Here is a 16282-nt window from a genome sequence, read left to right on the forward strand (position 1 = left end):
TGACTCTTTTTTATGCCATTTAGAATTGTAGGTTGATTCTTTGAGAGCCATGGTTATCAGCATGTATTTTTTTTTAGTTGAAGTATAGTCATTTATAATGTGTCAATTTCTGGTGTACAGCACAGGGTCCCAGTCATGCATATACATACATATACTCATTTTCATGTTCTTTTTCATTAAAGGTTATTATAAGATATTGAATGTAGTTCCCTGTGCTATACAGAAGAAATTTGTTTTGTTTTGTTTTTTGTATATATAGTGGCTAGCATTTGCAAATCTCAAACTTCCAGTTTATCCCTTACCACCCCCTTTCCCCCAGTAACCATAAGATTGTTTACCATATCTGAGAATCTGTTTCTGTTTTGTAGATGAGTTCATCGTGTCCTTTTTTTTTCTTTTTCTTTTTTAGAGTCCATATATGAATGATATCATATGGTATCTTTCTTTCTCTTTCTGGCTTACTTCACTTAGAATGATGATCTTTAGGTCCATCCATGTTGCTGCAAATGGCATTATTCTTTTTTATGGCTGAGTAGTATTCCATTGTATAAATATACAACAACTTCTTTATCCAGTCATCTGTTGATGGACATTTAGGTTGTTTCCATGCCTTGGCTATTGTATATAGTGCTGCTACAAATTTTGATAAAAGAGAGTTTGAAGTACTTCAATATTGGTCTCTAAATCAAGATCACACTTTCATCTTTCTTCACAGGAATCATCTGTCCCGAAATCAAAGGATGACAACAAGATAAGTGTGGCATCAGAATAATAGTCCCCCAAAGATGTCCACACCCTAATCCCCAGAACCTTGCCATATGTTACCTCACATGCCAATGTGATTAAAGTTAAGGATCTTGAGAAGGGGGAATTATTCTGGATTATCCAGGTGGGCCCAATCTAATGACATGAGTTCTTAAAAATGAAGAATATTTCTCAGCTGCAAGGAACCAGAGAGATGGCAGTATAAGAAGGACTCATCCATTGCTAGATTGCAGATGGAGGAAGGGAGTCATAAACCAACAAAAGTGAAAGGCCCTGGAAGTTGGAAAAGGCAAGGATTCCCCCCTAGAACCTCCAGAAAGGAATAAAACCTTGCTGGCACCTTACTTTTAATCTAGTGAGATCAGTAGCCAATCTCTGACCTACAGAACTAAAAGATAATAAATGTGCCCTATTTAAGCCTCTAAGTTTGTGGTCATTTGTTGTAGCAACAATAGAAAACTAATACAATTTAAGTCAACACTGCAAAAGTCTTACATTATGCTTGTGTATTTTCTCAATGAGACGAAGTTCAAGGAATGTTGTACTGGTTATGTCTAAAGCTCACTTGTTCATTGCTCAGGTTATTAGAAACTGAGAGACCTCAGTTTATTTACTGTGAGGCTGAAGTTTATTGATGATGTTACAATGGGCAAGAGAAAAAAATGCCCCTCATCAGTGAGATTCCTGGGCAAGATGACTGCGAGGAACCAACACAGACATGAGCAAAGGGACCTGTGAAAGCTCAACTTTGCCCTCCACCTTAAGCGGAGGGAAGTGAATTGACAGTGGTAAAGTAGTGAATCAATTTGGAGTCCTAAATGACAGTGTTATTCCAGTCCTCAATTCTCACTTACCCTTACAATGGAAATTATAGTTATACCGTATCACAGGTTTATGTGTACATACATGTGAAATACAGCATTTAAAAATATTAAATAATAAACTTTATTATTAGAAAAATATAGATTTGATGTATTTTGTAGGCTAATAGTGCTTATAATTGTCCTTCATGAAAAGAAATTAGATTACAGAAAAGGTATGAATTCTCAGCATTGTGACCAGAAAAAGAAAAGATGTGAATGAAAAAGAAGTAAAGATAGGGTGGAGGATAGACCCACAACCAAAATTCTATGAAATATTGTTTAGCTAGAAAAAAGCTTTGTTAGATAAACTGTGGAGCACACTTTACCATCGATGACATTTCTTCCAGATAAAATGTATACTGCTGCTTGAAGAATTGTCCCCAAGCTCAATGGAGGTGGATTTAGGTGTGGTTCAAGAGGACCATGTTTGAGATTTAGGAATCTTTGGGAAGAGTTTCCTTTTTAACTATTATAATAGTAATACACTTACATGGAGATCAAATTTTAAATAGTGCAGAGGATATAGTAAGTCCTCCCATGCTGACCTACCCATGCCCTTGCTCCCATTTCCTGTTTACCCCTCTGAGTTCAAAGGTAACTGACTGCTTTTGTGTCTTTTCCTTTTGTTAGTTAACTTAATCATGCCACATAATAGACATTTACCTTTATCATGGCAAGTGGAAAAATACCCTTGGATTGAGGGATGTAGCTCACTAAGAGTGATCCTGCCTCACCCCCAATTTTATTTTCACTTGTGTTTTTACTTTCACATATTCTTTTGGCAACTTTCACAATTTGAAATGATACAGTTAAGTGTCTGTATCTTGATTTATTACATTTAATCAGCACTTTTAACGTTGATAACATCAGGAACATCAGTCTTCCTACAATGCTCTCTGTTTTTTACCCTTCTCTGCCTACTGTTTTTATTCTTTATTTTGTTTTGCACCAAAAAATAACCTTTACCTTTAAAAAATTATTTTTTAAAGAAAAGATCCATGGAGGGACACTTTGAGTATGTGTATGTCCGAAAATCTGTATTTTACCCTTACACTCAATTAGAATTTTTCTCCATATAGAATTGTAGATTTCAGATCATTGTCTTTCTGAAGTTTGAGAGCCTTGGTCCATCTTTTTCTAAATGTCAAGGTTACTGATAGGAAGTATCATGTCAACCTGATTCTCTTTCCTTTGTAAGTACCTTGGTTTTTATTTCTCAAAATCTGGGCAATCTTTTCTTCATTCTTAATGTTTTGAAGTTTTATTAGCCTTTTTTCTTCCATTCTGTTCAATACCATCTGATCTTGTTAGTCTGAAGACTGATTTTTTTTTTATTGAACTATAATTGGTTTATAATATTGTGTTAGTTTCAGGTGTACAGCAAAGTGATTCAGAGATACGCACACATATATATTATTTTTCAGATTCTTTCCCACTCTAGATATTATTACAAGATATTGAATATAGTTCCCTGTGCTATACAGTAAATCCTTGTTGTTTATCTATTTTATATATAGTGGTGTGTATTTGTTAATCTTATACTCCTAATGTATCTTTCCCCCTCCCTTTTCCCTTTGGTAACCATAAGTTTGTTTTCTACGTCTGTGAGTCTGTTTTGTAAATAAGTTCATTTGTATTATTTTTTAGATTCCATATATAAGTAATATCATATGATATTTGTCTTTTTCTGACTTACTTCACTTAGTATGATAATCTCTAGGTTCATCCATGTTGCTATAAATGGCATTATTTCATTCTTTTTATGGCTGAGTAGTATTCCATTATATATACCACAACTTCTTTATCCAGCTATCTGTTGATGGACATTTAGGTTGCTTCCATGCCTTGCCTATTGTAAATAGTGCTGCAGTGAACATTGGGGTTCATGTATCTTTTTGAATTAGAGTTTTTGTCTTTTCCAGATATATGCCCAGTAAGATTGCTGGATCATATGGTAACTCTATTTTTAATTTTTTAAGGAACCTCCATACTGTTTTCCATAGTGGCTGTACTGTTTTACATTCCCACCAACAGTGTAGGAGGGTTCCTTTTTCTCCACAGCCTCTTCAACATTTATTATTTATAGACTTTTAAAAATTGATTTATTGTTATTTATTTATTTATTTATTATATTGTGTTATTTGTAGACTTTTTGATGATGGCCATTCTGACCGATGTGAGGTGATACTTCTTTGTAGTTTTGATTTGCATTTCTCTGATAATTAGTGATGTTGAGCATCTTTCTGTGTGCCTATTGGCCATTTGTATGTCTTCTTTGGAAAAATGTCTATTTAAGTCTTCTGCTCATTTTTGATTTGGCTGGGGTTTTTTTGTTTTGTTTGGTTTTGGGTTTTTTTGATACTGAGTTGTATGAGCTGTATGTATATTTTGGAAATTAATCCCTTGCCATTTACATCATTTTCAAATATTTTCTCTCAGTCTGTAGGTTGTCTTTTTGTTTTGTTTATGGTTTCCTTTGCTGTGCAAAAGCTTATACGTTTGATTAGGTCCCATTTGTTTATGCTTGCTTTTATTTCTTTTGCCTTGGGAGACAGATCTAAGAAAATACTGCCATAATTTATGTCAAAGAATGTTTTACCTATGTGCTGTTCTAAGAGTTTTATGGTATCATGTCTTATATGTAAGTCTTTAAGCTATTTCTAGTTTATTTTTGTGTATGGTGTGAGGGAGTGTTCTGACTGCATTGATTTACATGAGGCTGTCCAGCTTTCTCAACACCACTTACTGAAGAGACTGTCTTCTCTTGATTGTGTATTCTTGCCCCCTTTGTCAAAGATTAATTGACCATAAGTGTGTGGCTTTATTTCTGGGCTCTCTATTCTGTTCCATTGAGATATACATCTGTTTTTGTGCCAGTACCATACTGTTTTGATTACTGTAGCTTTGTAGTATTGTCTAAAGTCTGGTTGATTTATGCTTCCAGCTTTGTTCTTTTCGCCTCAGGATTGCTTTGACAATTCTGGGTCTTTTGTGCTTTCATATAAATTTTAGGATTATTTGTTCTAGTTCTGTGAAGACTGGTGTTTTGGAAAATGTTTCTTCTATTGTTTCTCCTATTAGAATACTGTTGACTGTCCAGGTTGGTTTCTTTCTTTTCTTCCTTTTCAAAAATTTCCCTTAATTTTCATATTTCTTTCTTTCTTTTTTGATTTTGTCTTATTTCCTCCCCTATGAATTATCTCTGAATCCTCTGGAGTCACCCTCTCTGACCCATACCTATCTCCACTCTGAATTATCCAGCAGTTGGTTTTAAATTGTATTTTTTCCCCTAGAAATCATCTAGATCTTTTCTTGCTTCATGCCCATATTCCTTTGGCTGAATTGTGTTCCCCCCAAAATTCATGTATTGCAGTCCTATCATCCAGTACCTCAGGATGTGACTGTATTTGGAGAGGGTGTCTTTAATGAGGTAATTAAGATTAAATGAGGTCATTAGAGTGGCACTAATATGCTATGACTGGTGTCTTTATAAGAAGAGGAAGTTTAGACACTGACAGACACAGAGGAAAGACCATGTGAAGACACAGGGATAAGAAGGTTATCTACAAGCTAAGGAGAGAGGCTCTCAAATGAAACCAGCCTTGCTGACACCTTAATCTTGGACTTCTGGCCTCCAGAACTGTAAGGAAATAAATTTCTATTGTTTAAGCCACCCAGTCTGTGATACTTTATTATGTCAGCCCTAGCACACTCATTCTCTTAGCATTCTTGGGGCATCTATAAAAGAATTTCGTCTCATTCTTCTTTATCATGATTCTGTGGAATTTGGGGAGGAGAAGTTAATGCAAATTTTCTGTCTTTCATCTTGAGTGGGAATGCCAGAATTACTTTTGAGCTGCTATCTCTGTGGATGACTGAGTATAGGGAGGTAGGACAGGAGGTCTGGAGTTTGCTTCATTGTTACAGATAACCCTAGCTGTAACTCTCATTTCTTAAAATTTGTGCCAGGTCTTTACCACTATCATCTAATTTAATCATCCAAATATCCTAGAAGGAGGGGACTGCTATTACCCTCACTTTACATATGAGAAAACTGAGCCACAGAGAGGGTGAGTCATGCTGACCAACCAGCCAAGAACTTTGATAATTGAGAAAATTCATCCCAGGTGCATCTTCTTGATTTGATTTTTGTGAAACTTTAAAATTTGAATCTATTTCATGTTTCACAAAGAGCCATTTAAAGGGAGAAATTATTGAATTGATATTTGAGGCAATCTGTCATTGATATCATCTCTACTGCTAAATTAATTGCTAAATTCCTGTTTTCTTTAACATTTGGCTAGCCTCACTTGGAACATGAATTGGACAGATTTTCATGGAGTTGCTTTTGATTGACAGTGTTGGCTTAATGGTGTGTATAAGGGAAGTGGGCAATTCTTCCTTACCTTTCAGTCACTCCAATGAAGTTCCATCTATGTGCACACTATTGTGCCGAAATGAATATGGCACAGGCCCTACCCTTCAGGAAGTGCACAAATGACCATGGGAAGAGAGGTACCAGTATGGTTTCTTTTCAGTCTATATCATGGTCCTAAAGCTAGAAAAAATAATTAAAACTTTACTCTGATATCACAGTTCCTTGACCTTCAGCTCCATTGACTTTTGTCCCTATTCCTTTAAAAATTTTCAACCCCTTGGACACATACTAGATTCGTCACCTCCAGTAATAATAGCTCCATCTTTGAAGTTTTAAAAGCCAACCAGATCTCTTGCAGCTCTCTTATTCTGGGGACTCTCCTTTTTTGACTCATGAAATCCTCTGGCCATTCTGTCTCAGTTCAGCAGTTTTCTTGTGGCTTCCCTTTATTCCCAGTCCTCACTCTGATTCTCTTGTGTGAGTCCCATAATTTTCTTATACATTCCCTTAATCCTTTCCCATCCTAATCGTTCCATTCTACACATCCACATCATATCACAACTTTTATGATATTTACCCCTTAATTTATTCATTCTTTTAATAGCTATTTCTTGAGCACCTACTCTGCACCCATCACTGGACATAATGGTGAATAGGATCAACACAGATCCCAGGCTCAGGGAGCTTACATTTTCATGATGATAGATGGACAATGCATGGATCAATCCAGGCCAATGAGAGCAAAGCACACAGTTGGACAAGTGGGGGCCAGTGCACATCTGTGGTTTCCAGTTTCACTCACTGAGGCCCTCAGCAGCGCTCATCTACTCACGGTCTTTGTAGCTCTGTCTCCTGGTCCTTTTAGAAACTACTCTTTACTACTCACGCCCCTTATCTTACCCCACCACATTCACCATTACCAGCTCATCTCCCCTCATGCTTCCCTGACAAGACAAGGTTTTCAGTCATGAACCCCATCAGTTTCACAGCTCCTCTCCCTCCAGAAGCAACCGTTTATATCAGCATTTGTCCCTCCCTCTCGCCAATCTGGGACCAGGAGGTGTCCTTCTTCCTGATCAAGGCCAGCTTATCCACCTAGCTGCTTGATCTTTAGTCTGGTCCCAGAACCTTTCTTTAACATTTTCCTCTTATATACATTATCTACAACGCTTCCCGTTAGTTTCTTTCTGCCAGCCTAGAAATATACTCAATTTCTCATGTTCATCCTTTAATAATAGTGGCTCTCACTTACAGAGCATACACCACATGCCATACACCTTCTACCCTTCATCCTATTTAGTTCTCACAACAGCTCTCCAAGGTAATTACTATCTCTATTTAACAGAATTGGAAACAGGCACAGAGAATTCTAGTTGCTGCCTGATCTCTTTCTTTTCTTCTATAGGCAAGCTTCTCAAAAGACCGTCTCCATTCCTACTTTTTAAATCAGGTTTTTGCTCCACTTTTCTATGGTGCTTAGGTTGCTATCAGCCTCCCAATTCCTAAATCCAGTGGACACTTTCAGTCTCAGTTATACATGAATATACATGTGCAACAACACATGGTGATACTGTCTACTGGCAATTCTTGCCTCCTTTGGCTTCCCTAATATTGCTCTCTCCTGGCTCTTCTTATCTCCTAAGTGTGCCTTCTCAGCCTTTTCTTTAGACTTCTTTGTCTTTTCACCCACCCCCCTCCTTATATATTAGCTTTTCCTGGAGATTCTTTTCTCAGTCTTCTTTCTCTTCCTCTCCTCCTTTTCTTCCTTTCTCTATATTCAAGGTCCTCCCTCGATAACCTTAGTCCCATTTTCCACCCCCAAAACTATACCTGTAGCTCTGCTGCCATTTATAACAAAGATTTAAAAATATCCACTAAAATGAGCACCACGGAGGTCTGTGCTGACCTCAGTAAGTGCTATTTTTGTGCAATGATAGGACAAAAGCCAGACGGGGCAGGCTGAGGAGTGGGAAGGAAGTGAAGAAATGGAAAAAGCAAGAATAAATAACTCTTGACAAATTTGGCTGTGAAGAGAGGCTGTCTTTGAGGTAGGGCAATTCAGCTAACTTTCTTTTTAAGTTGAGAAAAGCATGAGAATGTTTAAATACCATTGGTATTTGGAAGGATCTACTGGAGCTGGAGATGCACGAATGAGAAGAGAAGGGACGGATACAAGGAGAAGGGTTGTCCTTAGAAGGAGGGATGCCTCCATCAGCAGGAAGGAAGATGATGCAGATACAGGTGCATTTGCTGAGGATGAGGGAGTTCTTCTCTGTGAGGCCAGGTTCCACTGTAGGAGTGGGGGATGTTTCTGTAGCTGTCTTTGGAAAATGCAGGGTGGGACGTGGCACTGGGGAGCACAAAATACACCTCCTACCTTCGGTGTTTGGTGTGTGAGAGGACAAAGAGGCTTATCTGAGGGAACCGTGTGGGAGTGGGTATCCTTGAGGAGAGCCAGCTTTCCGTCAATACAAGGAGGTGGAGGAAGGCCTTGTAGGGGAGGCTGCGGTGGTAGGAAGCAGTCTGATAAAAGTGGGGACGCAGGGAGCTCAAGGGAGGAAGGGGTTAGGTTGTCAGTTTGAGGTTAAGAAAGGACAGAGTATTATGGTGAAGGCAGTGCTCAGAGAATAGATTAAAGGAGGGGGAAGCTTAGACTTTGGGAGTTGACTGATAAGGACAGGGATGAGAAACATAAATGGGTTTAGTCCTGACAGTCTCCTGTTGGAAGGTGGGCACTAGACCCAAAGTATAGGTGTCTTGGCTCCGTGAACTTGTGATAGTTTCAACCTGGTCTCAGAGGTTTCAGGGTAGAAGACTCAGAGGATGTAGAGGCTCGTGGGTCTGGGAGTCCCGGAGCATCAGCCTGGTCGTGCCATGCCCTGGGGATTGAAGCACCTCTCAGTGGAGAGGGGCCTTTGAGGCCAAGACTATGCCTTGCTCACCTTGGTATCCCAGCATCTAGCACTGTGTTATGTATATCCAGATACTTAAAGATGGTTGAGTGATTTAAAGAATTAATGATAGAGCATGGATTCAAGCCCCAGTCTGCTGAAGACAAAGCTTCCCCTTACAACATGCTGCCTTTTAATCCTCTGTTCCCAAGCCTATAACCAGAGTGCTAAAGGGACGTTTCCTCTTAGGTTATGTGTGAACTGCACAGTGTTGATGAAACCTGACAGTTTCTCAGGGAGTTTGATCAACATAAACATTCAAATCAGATATTTCAGGCCAAATTACATTGACTCAATATAATTACTTGAAACCTACTCCACTCCATGCTGCCTAAGGCATATGGCTTCCCTTCAAGATGTAAAAAAAAAAAAAAAAACACAAACCTTTAGGACGAATGCTACATTATGGGATTTGTGACAATGTGCTTGATTAACAGCTGCTACCAATTAGACAGATATCTGTGAAAAAGATAACTCTCTGAGAGCCAACCCATGCATGTAAAACATGCCTCACCATTTAAGGCCATGGGAGCAGATGGGCATAGTCTAAAAATATGTTTGTGAGATTTTATTTAGGAGGAAAAAAAGAATGTTGCCTTGGAATCATTTGCTACTCCCATCCATTTGCCTACGGTACAAATAAAAGGCCGTTCATGAATATATTCAACTCTTCATACATCTGTCAGAAGTGAACTGTCACAAAATAATGTCTTCATATTAATTGAAACTTTGGGCAAGCCCTGCTATATCAGGAAATACAAATGGACTGGATTTGAGACTATATGGCCCCCAGATGAGAGAGTGACTATTTGTATTACCAAAGAGTTATACATGTGCAGAAGATTTACACAGGCTTCCTTCCTCAGTAGTGAGTTTTCCTCAGGTATGTAAAATACAACTTGATTTATAAAAATTTAAAAATTACATCCATGAAATTTTTCAGGGGACACCGTACTATGGAGTGAAATGTACAAGCACATTACAGTGAGAGCTGTATTATTTAGTCAATGCTCACCCCCACCACCACCACTAGTGACTAGTAGATTCACTTAGACTTTTTTTTTTTCCTATCTCTTTCAGGATGTGATATGTTTTTGCTTTGTTTAAAGTCCCCCAACTTTAAGATCGATAGCTCTTAGAATTACCTCCCTTCACTGCAGCAGCTTCTGATCTTTTAAAATGTAGTTCTATGCTGGAGATGTGATTTTTTCCCAGTGGATAAGACACCAGACTGGGAACCATAACCGCTGCATCTGCTCATGTCTCATTCAGTAACTGCTCAGTTATTTTGGCAACACACTCAACTTCTCTGAATTCAATCTTCTCTTTTAGAGAAGGGATAACAACTGTTTGCTGGTGACTTGCTTCATAGGGGAGTCAAGCATTCGTGAGATCAATATGCTCATGGCCCATTACAGATGGTAATCAGAAGCTTCGTTCTTTTAGGTTTCTGGAGGAAAAACTCAGACTCAGGCAATCTGGGGAAGTGTCTTACAATCTTGGAAGATATTGAGGCAAATAAAATGGTCTTTTAAGTTGACTATCTAAGGAATGAAAGAATTGTCTTAGCAAACCAAGAGAACAAGGCTGTTATAGTAATATTTGAAAAACTCTTGCAAAGTGGTATAAGCATACTGGTGTTTCATTTCTGATACTGAACAACATTCTTGCCAGAGATAATATCATATGACCTTTGGACTGAAAGGGTAAGGTGACATAAGGATTTTTGATAAACATTATGATTTTTGAGTCTGCCTCAATATTCTCCAAAGTTTTAGTTCCCCAGCTACCCTTGCAGAATTCAAATCCAGCTTTAAGAAGTTGCTGAATCTGATTTACTCTGAGTCCACAATGTGTCCTTGTATGTGGCTGAATTGCCCTCTGTGAGATGGAAGACCAGTAGCTTAACCACAGTTCCTTTTAATACTTCCTTTAACAAGACTTAGTAGCCAAGAGCCGCCCACATTTTACTTTTAGTTTTAAAAGTCTCAGAAAACATCAAAAAAGCCAGGAATCAAAACATAGAAGATAAAGCTCATCAAACAGTGACAAATCACAATGCTATTCCAAGACCTGCTCTCCCACAAAATACTCTTTGTTCTTTTGCTGATGTCAATGTTTAGGGATTTCTGAACTTTCCCGGAGGATAGTTTACCACACCACTGCTCAGAGGTGGATTTGAAATAATAGTATAAGATGGACACTGTGTTCCTTTTCTTAGTGGGATGAAGTGGGAGATTCAAAGGAACATCTCCTAGTCAGTCAGTGATTGATCCGTTGTGACTTATTTGCTTCTGAGGCTTTGCCACTGTGAGAATCCCGGCATCTGCTGGTGACTGGGGCAAGGAGGCAGGCAGGGATGGGCTAGGTCTGCCCCCAGCTGAGTAAACCACATGCAGTTCCCAAAGAATATTCATGCAGCATTTCACCTCAGGTTCCAGCGGCATAATCCGACCAGTGCAGAAGGTCCCTTCTTTCACCGATTTGTCTGTAGTGTTGCCAATACTCAGGACTCTCTGGATTCCTCAGGTGGCTGCTCCCCTCAGTAGCAGACAGCCTCCCCCTTTTCTGCCTTCTCAGTGCAGTCCCTCGGCCTGGTGGCAATTCTCATCCTTTGCAGTGTCTCTATCCTCCTCTGACACAGCCCCTGGCATGGTGATTGTTCTCTGCTGTGAGGTTTGACAGGACCAAGGGGAAGCCAGGCATTAAGGGTGTGATGGAACAGGAAAATGCAGACCCTGCAAAGGAAAATCAGATTGCTTGTATATAAAGTTCTTTTCTAGCTTATAGTCTCTACCTCATTATGCTAAAAGCGTGTCTGGCCCCAGCTCACACTTGAGTTTCATACAGAACTTTCCATCCTAATACTTTGTTTATTGGGTTGTCCAAGCTCCAGGAAAAGAAGGAATGAGAGAAAAGAATTATATCTTTCCCAGAATGGTGGCTTATATTTGTATAGCACTTTGCAAGTTACCCAGTTCCTCCCTAAACAGAATAGATACCTAGTATTTGTTGTACTGAATTTAAAACTGCTTTCATGGACTTTGTCTCACCTGCTGTCTAGAAAACTTCTGGAAGAGGCAAGACTGCTTATGAATACTCTCTTTATAAACTCAGATTGTTGTCTCCCCCAAAGAGAGTGGCAAAGCTGAAACAGGAACTCAGACCTTTTTACTGTTCAGTGTTCTTTCCAATTTTTGTGATTAATCAATTACAAACCCAGATATTTGTTAGTGATGAGTTTCTCTCGTTTTGAGGAGACTGGCATGAAAGTTTTGAGTGCCAGAAATCAGGCTGCCTTTTTTCTCCCTTCAGCTCCCCTGGCTTCTTCAAAGTTTTCTTCTCCAGATTTCAAGTAGGTGTGTTAAACAGTGAGTTTCCATCCTTTCATTTTATTGAGACCACTTTTATGTTCAGGTCTTCGCTCTTCCTTCCTCAATCTATTATTGTCTTGCCTCCAAACTGGTCCCCACTGGTTCCTTCAGCAAAATAAATGTGGTTTTAAAAGCCCAGGGCATTGAATTCTTCAGTGGCTCCCTTTGATCTATAGCAGTGTCCCCAGACCTCTGGGGTGACATTCTTGTCGGGATAGGGTGGCCATATTTAGGTTTTCACAAGTTTCCTTGAATTTTGAGTTTTAATGTCAATGAAAAAGATCTTTAAAAAATACTACAAGTATGTTCTGGATCACCCAAATGACTATCTTAACCACTGTCTTAGAATTTCCCTGTCTGTGTTGCTGATATCTTTATGATCTTTTTGGTGCCAAATTGTATGACTTTAAGTGTCATGAGTTAATGGAAAATGAACAGAAGTGGACTTAATTTTTAATTATGAGTTTGATCCACGTGAAGACCAAATGCTGTGACAGCAGACTGAAGGCAAGTTTTCCGTACGGTGGCTCCAACAGAGAAAAGTGGGGGTAGAATGTAGTCACTGCATGTCACATCGCAGAGTAACTAAATCACAAACACCAGCAACAACTACCACCAAAGCAAACCAAAAGAGCCTTAGTTCTTTGTAATGATTTTCTCATAGTGACTGGTGTTAATGTTCCAGTGAAACTTTTAACATCATAAATAAATGTTAATTTGAACTTAATTGGTTTTGTACATTTCCTGTGGAATTAATTGTGATGGCTTTAGAGTCACATAAAATCCATAAGCAAAAAGTGTTTAAGCCTAGTTTTCTAATTCACATATAAATTCTCTTATTTTTCAAAAATATTTCCTGTCTCTCCAGACGGGGGCCTCTCCTTGCGGGAAAATTGTGCTTCCCACCCCCCTGACTGTAGATTTGGCTGTACCACATGACTTGCCAAACAAAACGTGAGTGGACATGGTACGTGCCATTTTCAAGTGGAAGCTTTCAGAGTCACTGCATGTCTGACCCTCTCCCTTTTTTTCTTTCTGGCATGAACCCAGCAATATCCCAAAAAGGGACTGTTCCTTCAGCCTGGATCCCAGAATGAGGGTAAGGCAGAACCAAGAGTTTCAGCCAACCACGAGGGCCACAGAACATGAATGGGAAATTTACATATACACATATATACACATATACAAAGAATATATATGTGTGTGTGTATCTATATCTTGTGATTAAAGTTAACACTGGGGATCAGGGATAATTGTTTCCTTTAAAAAGAGGTTTGCAAACCACTTAAGGAACTGAAGCCTGCAGAAGACATCCACCTTCTTCAGCTTCATAATTCTTTTTGACATCTGGCCTAGCCTGTACTTCCAGTATCATTTCCCTTTGCCCTGTTCCTCTTTCATCATTGTTCCTAATCATATCCTGTTCATTTAAGCACTTCTACCTTTGTTTATCCTTGTCTTATGAGAGAAACTGGGAAAAACAACCACAGTCGGATCAATTTTGTGATGATAACTGAGTCAGAGAGAGCCTGTGCGGTCCCAGGGGAAGCGCAGAGCCTGCTTCAGCTGCCATAACCGCGGAGTTACCAACAAGTAGTAACCACTGTGGGTGAGTTCCCTCACCTTCCCAGCCCGTTAGTCTCACATAGAAGTGCCGGCAAGTAATGAAGTCCCCAGACAAGAGCCCCAGCCTCTGAGTGACAGAAAGTTTGGCTGTATTCAATTTCACAAGTCCCTTATAAAAGGATCTCCTGATGAACCTTGTCTTTGAGTTCCCACAAACTGTGTAAATAGGAGGTTATGAGTTATCACATCTGAAGCTTGCTGCTACATTTCCAAATTATCTCTTTCTTAGATAGCTCAGGGACTGTGGTTAGGCAAATTAATCCTGGGAGAAGTTAAGTAGTTGTAATCTTAGAGAAGGAATTCTAAGCCCACAAGGCCCTGCAGCCACACACATCCAAATCTTGCATTTAATTTATACCAAGCATGGAATTAATAAGTCGGTGATAATAAATCGTTAGGGCAAGAAATGGAAATAGAGATCATAAAATATTTATGTAATAAAAAATAATCCGCTTCACTAACATAACCCATGTTTTTTTTCTTGATAGGACCCAGTAATAAAAACATTTAAATCACTTAAGAAGGAATTACTATACTCTCCATGATACACTAAAGATGCAAACACAGTCCACTTATCAAAAACACAATATCCTGAAATAAATTATCTCTGACAGAAAGTAAAATGTGCTGCTGGATACTTGTCAATTTCTAATGGCAAATTCAACATCTATTCAATAAATTATCCTTCCTGGAACATTGCTGAAATTTTTTAATGAATGCGGCTGGCAGAAAAATTGAAATGTAGTTGAGTGACATCTTTTAATCATATATGTAAGTTGGAGATGGGAAATATAAACAGGAAAGGTGGCTCCAGGATTTCTTTCCTATTACTCATGTTAAATAGCTGTCTGTGTTGTTTTAGCCACTGCGCAAACCCATCAAGGTTTCGCACAAAGGCAAGCTGATTTTCTCTTAGAAGGATGAGTTATAAATGACACCTTTATATATTCAACTGTGAGTTTCCTATCTTTCGGCTGGCATATTATGTCATTTCAATTTCAAAAAAATCTTCTCTAGAGAAGCTGTAATAAAATCATCTCTGAGTGGAAGGAATATGATTAGGGAATGGAGGATCTTAAACCTCATTTAATTGTGGGAGTTTGGAGAAGCTCACGTGTGTGTGTGTGTTTGTGTGTGTGTGCGTGTGAGATTTACTGTCTACTACCGTCTTTTAATACATGATTTGAACTGGAATGTTAAGGCTAATAATAGTGTTTGGCCTTCTTGAGTGAGCACCTTTGGTGACACTTTCAAATGCTCAGTACATGTGTATGAAAAACACTCTTGCTGTTTGCATGCTTCTCCTATTGTAAGTTACCTTAACAGAGTTTTCTTTGATAGGAATATGGAAATAAACATGTTATGATTCTGAAGCTGCCATCTTCTGTGCTCTAATTTGTTGTTGACAGCGATTTCTTCAGAAGATTACACTTAAATTGTCCTTCCTAATTACCTTGGAGTCCACACTGCACAGCAACATTATAACAAGATGCTTTTGATCCTTTGATAATTAAATGCTCCATTGAATGGTAAGAAAGGCAGATCTGCCTTGTAGTAAATTCCCCTCCAAAGAGAAGGAAGGAGGTTAATGACACCTCCAGATAGTGATAGGTGTTGTTATTATAAGATAATGAGCTAAATTCCACAGGCTGGTTCTGGTGTCTTTATACCATGAGTGAGCAAAGCACATCATCGTTCAGGTTTTGCTTTTAGAAAGAATGCAAAAGAATACATTGACCTTTCTCTTGTTGATGTGATGTATTACACTGATTGATTTGTGTAGTTGAACCAGCCTTGTGTCCCTGGGATGAACCCCACTTGATCATGATGTATAATTTTTTTTATGTGCTGTTGGATTCTATTTGCTAGTATTTTGGTAACGATTTTTGCATCTATGTTCATCAGTGATATTGGCCTGTAATTCTTTTTCGGTAGTGTTTTTGCCTGGTTTTGGTATCGGGGTGATGGTGGCTTCATAGAATGAGTTTGGGAGTATTCCCTCCTTTTCAATCTTCTGGAAGAGTTTGAGAAGGACTGGTATGAGTTCTTCTTTGTATGTTTGGTAGAATTCCCTGGTGAAGCCGTCCGGTCCTGGACTTTTATTTGTAGGGAGGTTTTTTATTGCTAATTCAATTTCATTTCTAGTGATTGGTTTGTTCAGGTGGTCAGTTTCTTCTTGATTCAGTCTTGGTGGACTGTATGTTTCCAGAAACTTGTCCATCTCCTCTAGGTTATCCAGTTTGCTTCCATATAGTTTTTCATAATATTCTTGTATGATATTCTGTATTTCTATGTTATTTCTTGTAATTTCTCCATTTTCCTTTC

The 16282-nt window shown here is 38.7% G+C and overlaps 1 long non-coding RNA gene across 1 annotated transcript in view; it reads left to right on the forward strand.

The window, feature by feature from the left end:
* Positions 1–16282, forward strand: part of LOC105086233 (uncharacterized) — a 198496-nt gene that overhangs the window by 13769 nt on the left and 168445 nt on the right. The gene's annotated exons all lie outside the window — the stretch shown is intronic.

Source organism: Camelus dromedarius, chromosome 5 (genome assembly GCF_036321535.1).
Source record: "Camelus dromedarius isolate mCamDro1 chromosome 5, mCamDro1.pat, whole genome shotgun sequence".
In the NCBI taxonomy this organism is placed as follows: Eukaryota; Metazoa; Chordata; class Mammalia; order Artiodactyla; family Camelidae; genus Camelus; species Camelus dromedarius.